The sequence below is a fragment of the Carassius carassius genome, chromosome 12 (assembly GCF_963082965.1).
Source record: "Carassius carassius chromosome 12, fCarCar2.1, whole genome shotgun sequence".
NCBI classification, from domain to species: domain Eukaryota; kingdom Metazoa; phylum Chordata; class Actinopteri; order Cypriniformes; family Cyprinidae; genus Carassius; species Carassius carassius.
The window spans coordinates 30,412,443-30,418,564 of record NC_081766.1 but is presented as its reverse complement, the minus strand read 5'-3'; positions in this window follow the sequence as shown (position 1 = coordinate 30,418,564).

Genomic DNA, 6,122 nt, shown 5'->3' with positions numbered 1-6,122 from the left:
TATTGGGTAAATGTCATATATATAATATCCGTCCTGTCGAATAAAATCAATTAGTCTGTAAATTAATTTAATTGTTTTTAGAATATTTAGTAGATTTTATTTTCACTGTGTTTGTCTGACTATTAGCACAAAAAGTTTAATATTCCTTTCATTTAGTCAATCTCTCTCTCTCTCTCTTTTTCAATTAATTAATTTATTATTATTGTTTATTTTATTTTTGCTGTAGTCTGTAGAATATTTAATTTTGTTGTTCATTGTCTGTTGCTACATAAAATATCTGGTGAAAAAAAAGCAACCAATCCAAAACCAGGGTAAGAATACTTAGGTAGTTTATATAAAATATCAGGCATACAGCTACCAATAGCATTCTATAGTTCACCTATAGAATAGGACTTTCCCTTTTTGGCCTAGTGGTTAGAGAGTGTGACTCCTAACCTTAAGGTTGTGGGTTCAACTCTCAGCACTGAACCCCCAACTGCTCCACGGGTGCCGCAGCATAAATGGCTGCCCACTGCTTCGGGTGTGTGTTCAAGGTGTGTGTGCTGTGTGTGTGCACTTTGGATGGGCTGAATGCAGAACACGAATTCTGAGTATGGGTCACCATACTTGGCTGTATGTCATGTCACTCACTCACCTAAAAGCAGTTTTAATCTATTTTTTCCTAATTTCTGTAGTAATACCACACTGTAATACCATTTAAAATGAGCAAGAAAAGGCAAAAATTAATTAATATAAAACCTGCTGTATCATATCAGAGTTTCCACGGGTCCTTGAAATCCTTAAAAGTTTTTTTCAAAAAGTGCTTGAATTTATTTTGTTCAAGAAGTTCTCTGGAAAAAAAATTCCATGTTATTCCCTTTGGTCCGCTAATGTGTTATTTCGCCAACAATTGGTGGCCTATGCAAAGAAACTTTCTTGATTTACATTAGTTACGTGCATTTACGCGTAACGTTAATCGTTTCACGCGTGAGGTACTTTGTGTTGTAAGTTGCCATGACATTAGAGTGACCATATTTCCTCTTTTTGGACCTAAAAAAAAAGCATCCGGCTGGGATTTCTGAATCGCCCAAAATGTCGGAAATCGGCTTTTGATTTCTACAGTCGCCAGTTCGTATTTGTGTTAGAGGGCTGTTTTCTTAATGCCGCTCCCACTGAATTTCTAACCATTATTGCCCACTCCCATGATTTTTGTGTCCAATTCCGCCGGAAGAACACGTCATTCACTTCTTCGTCTGAAGCTTGCCAGGGAGCTAGGATGCAGTGTCTCAAGTCAAGTCAAGTCACCTTTATTTATATAGCGCTTTAAACAAAATACATTGCGTCAAAGCAAATGAACAACATTCATTAGGAAAACGATGAATCTCATTCCCTACTCAGGGAACCATGGTTACATTCGTAACCTGAGATGTTCCCTTTCAAGGGAACTTCAAACTGCTTCCTCTAGGGCAATGGTTCCCAAACTTTTAACAGGCATGTACCCCCTGAGACATTATAGATCTTCCGGAGTACCCCCAACACCACAAATTGTTAACAAGTTTTTTTTTATTTTTTATTAATATTTATTTTTATCAGTTTTGTCGAGAATAGTGAATAGAATCATAAACAAATGATACAAATCTCATCAAAAGTCAACATATGATACAAATGTGCTGAATATAATGATTTTAAACAGATATGCACCCAATCTCACACACCTACAACACATATCCAACATCTCATTACAGTTATTGTTAACTTTTCACATACTGATAAGTATTGCTTTTCACATATGATAACATTGTATATTTTCTTAACTTCTCTGCTGTAAAATAATAATAAAAAAGAGAACACATTAACAATAATAAACTAAATAGTAAACAGTAAACTAAATTTTAGTAAACCACACAGAATAGGCCTACCACCTCTCCATCCACATCACCAGTTTAATCAATGTGAGGGATGTGCCTGGATGTTCTTACATATTGCAGCGATTTTAGGCCGAACTGGGGACAGTCTTAGATCATTTTCCACAAATAGTCTGTACCTATACTTGGTCTTAAGGCAGACCAAAGCTTAAAAATTGGAATATCAAGCAAAATAATATTCGATGATTGTGTCAGCATTTGGTCCGGATATTCCAGTTTTTTGGCCACTAGAGGCCCCCATTGTGTTTTTTTTGTCAGACCCTTTTGTTTTTTTCTGTTTCTCGTTATCATTTGCACCTGTGCCTTGTTTCCTTTGCATATATATAAACCCTTAGTTTGCCTTAGTTCTTTGCTCTGTGTTTGAATGTTAACACCCAGCCTAAGCGAAGCTGTGAACCTTTGATGCTCCAGTTGGATTCTCTGTTTTGGTACGCTATTTTTTGTACTTGTTTTTTGGATTATCTTTTGAGACTTTTTGCTGTACCTACTACTTTGTGAATATACCTTTTTTCTGAGTGGATTACCTTTTTTTGGAATTACTTTTGACCATTGTGGATTTATATTTTTGCCTGAAGGACTTCACTTTTTATTGTTATTAAAACACCAGCTCAGGTACTGCTGTGTCTGCCTCATCTTCTGGGTTCTGCCAACAATTAGTGGCTCAGTTTGCTAAGAGACAGTTTCTCACATCGGAGACCTGAGTTCGAGACCGGGTCCTGACAGAAACACAGAGCCAAACATGAACCAAGAGGCGCCCAGTACTCAGGAGCTTTTGGCCACACTGTCACAACACGAGGGGACTGTTCAACGTCATGAAGCCGCTTTGGTTCAACAAGAGGCCTTGATGGTAAGACACTCTCAACTTCTTTCGGAGATGCTGACTTCCATAAAGCAGATATCTGACTTCCACTGGCAACTGCTTCTGCTCCAGTACCTAATATTCAAGTACCCGTGGCAGTTAACCCCCTGACTGAACCTCGTCTTCCGCCTCCCCAACGGATCTCAGGTGATCCGAGTGCCTGTAAGGGTTTCTTTACCCAATGTTCTCTCTCCTTTGAGCTGCAACCCTCGTCATTCCCCACCGATCGGTCCAAGATCGCATACATCATCACCCTGCTGTCAGATAAGGCCCTGGCCTGGGCTACTGCTGTGTGGGATGCCCAAAGTCCCTGCTGTACCAGCTACTCTGCCTTTACTGAGGAATTCAAGCGAGTGTTCCAAGGTCCTACCAGTGGTCCTGACTCAGCCAAACAGCTCCTGACTCTTCGCCAAGGTCGGCGCAGCGTGACGGACTATGCCATCCAGTTCCGCACGGTGGCAGCAACAAGTGGCTGGAACGATGAGGCCCTCACGGTGTGCTTTCTGAAGGGTCTCTCCGACGCCATCCAAGACGAACTGGCCACTCGGGAACCACCAGACAATCTTGAGTCCTTGATCAAGTTGGCCTCACGTATAGATCAACGTCTGAGAGAAAGGGAACTTAACCGTAGACCTCTCGCCTTAGCTCCTATCAGTCCCCGTTCCGAGTCCCTATCTTTATCCCCGCTAGCCCCTCCAGAACCCATGCAGATCGGACGCATCTCCCAGGCTGAAAGAGAGCGCCGGATGAAGGAGCGATGCTGTCTTTATTGCGGCAAACCGGGCCATTTCCGCTCTGCGTGTCCCGGGCTACAGGGAAACGCACTGTCCCGTGCAGGCCAGGGGGGACTGTAACGGGAAACATAACCTCCTCCCATCCGTCCAACTCCCGCTTGCTCATTCCAGTCACCCTTTCCTGGAACAACCATGACCTACCCCTTCAAGCCTTGGTAGACTCAGGAGCTGCAGGAAACTTCATGGATGGTATCTGGGCAAAGCAAAATGGCGTTCCTTCTGAACCTCTCATGGATCCCATGAGGGTTACTACGTTGGATGGAAGCCCTCTGGGATCTGGAATTGTCACTCGAGTCACTGCTCCCTTGAGACTTTCAGTTTCCCAACACCAGGAAGTGATAAACTTTCATCTTATCCCCTGTTCCGAGTTCCCTCTTGTCCTTGGCTACCCCTGGCTGCACAGCCATAACCCTCACATCGACTGGTCTGTGGGCACTGTCACCCGGTGGGGTCCTACGTGCCAAGCCACTTGCATCTTCCTGAGTTCCCCAAGTTCCCCTCCCGAGTCCCTAGAATCCATTGACTTATCCCGAGTTCCAGAGTGTTACCATGACCTCAAGTCAGTATTTAGCAAACAGAAGGCCACCATGCTACCACCTCATAGACCTTACGATTGCCCTATCGACCTGCTTCCGGGCACCTGCCCCCCCAGAGGTCGGATTTTTTCCCTATCTCCTCCCGAACGAGCGGCAATGGATACCTACATCAAGGATGCACTGGCAGCAGGCCTCATTCGTCCATCCACCTCGCCTGCGGGAGCAGGTTTTTTCTTTGTGGCCAAGAAAGATGGTGGATTACGTCCATGCATTGACTACCGGGGGCTCAATGCCATAACTGTCCGCAACCGCTACCCCCTACCCCTTATGGCCACAGCGTTTGAGCTAATCCAGGAAGCAAGCGTCTTCACTAAGCTTGATCTGCGGAACGCATACCATCTTGTGCGGATCAGACACGGTGATGAGTGGAAGACTGCTTTCAACACGCCCACTAGTCACTATGAGTACTTGGTGATGCCCTTCGGCCTGACCAACTCCCCGGCTGTGTTCCAAGCACTCATTAATGATGTACTCAGGGATATGCTTAACATCTTTGTGTTCGTCTACTTGGATGATATCCTCATCTTTTCGAGCTCCCTTCAAGAACACACTAAACATGTCAGACAAGTTCTCAAACGCCTCCTTGACAGCCATTTGTATGTAAAGCCGGAAAAATGTGAATTCCATTCCTCCAGAGTACAATTCCTGGGATTTGTAGTGGAACCGGTCGTATCCAAATGGACTCCAGGAAGGTAGAAGCAGTAGCGGAATGGCCCACCCCTCAGTCCATTAAGGAAGTTCAGCGTTTCCTAGGATTCACAAACTTTTATCGCAAGTTCATCAAGAACTTCAGCTCAGTGGCAGCTCCTCTCTCAGCTTTAACCAAGGGTGGCAACACAAGGTTTCTGTGGGGTAAAGAAGCTGAGACTGCCTTTCAAGGACTCAAGCAGCGCATCCTCTCTGCTCCCATCCTGACGCTACCTACAGCTGATGAACCTTTTGTAGTAGAGGTAGATGCCTCGGAGGTTGGTGTTGGAACTGTCCTGTCCCAGAGGGGAAAAGACAAAAAGCTCCACCCTTGCGCATTCTTCTCACACCGGCTTACCCCGGCCGAGAGGAACTATAATGTAGGGGATCGCGAACTGCTAGCGGTTAAGATGGCATTGGAGGAGTGGAGGCACTGGCTCGAGGGGGCTTCTCAACCGTTTCAAGTACTTACAGATCACAAAAATTTGGAGTATATCCAACAGGCTAAGCGGTTGAACTCCAGTCAAGCTCGATGGTCTCTTTTCTTTAATCGATTTCAGTTCATCCTCACCTATCGGCCCGGGTCGAAGAATCTCAAACCTGATGCCTTGTCCCGAGTCCATGCACCTGCCGTTCGAGAAGATACTGACATGCCTGTCCTTCCTACCTCTAAAATTGTGGCTCCGATCTCATGGCAAGTTGAGGACACCGTGAGGCGAGCTCAAGCTACTGAACCAGATCCGAAAGGAGGTCCTGCCAATCGGTTGTTTGTCCCCAAAGCAGTGAGGTCCCAGGTCCTTCTATGGGGACACTCCTCTCGTCTCACCTGTCATCCGGGTGTAGGTCGGACCCTGGAGTTTATCCAGCGAAAGTTCTGGTGGCCCACCATAAAAGAAGACGTTGCCACATTTGTCAAGGCCTGTCCCGTGTGCTGTCAGAGCAAGTCTTCTCACCACCGTCCTCAGGGACTCCTTCATCCTTTATCGATTCCTCATCGACCCTGGTCACATATCTCGTTGGACTTTATTACAGGCCTTCCTCCATCACATGGCAATACTACTATCCTAGTCATCATCGACAGGTTTTCTAAGGTGGCCAGGTTTGTCCCCTTGACCAAGCTGCCTTCTGCTAAGGAAACAGCTGAGCTGGTTATTAACCACGTGTTCCGAGTCTTCGGCATTCCTCAAGATATGGTTTCCGATAGAGGCCCTCAGTTTGCTTCAAGGTTTTGGAGGGCCTTCTGCCAGCTCATAGGGGCCACTGCCAGTCTATCTTCAGGGTA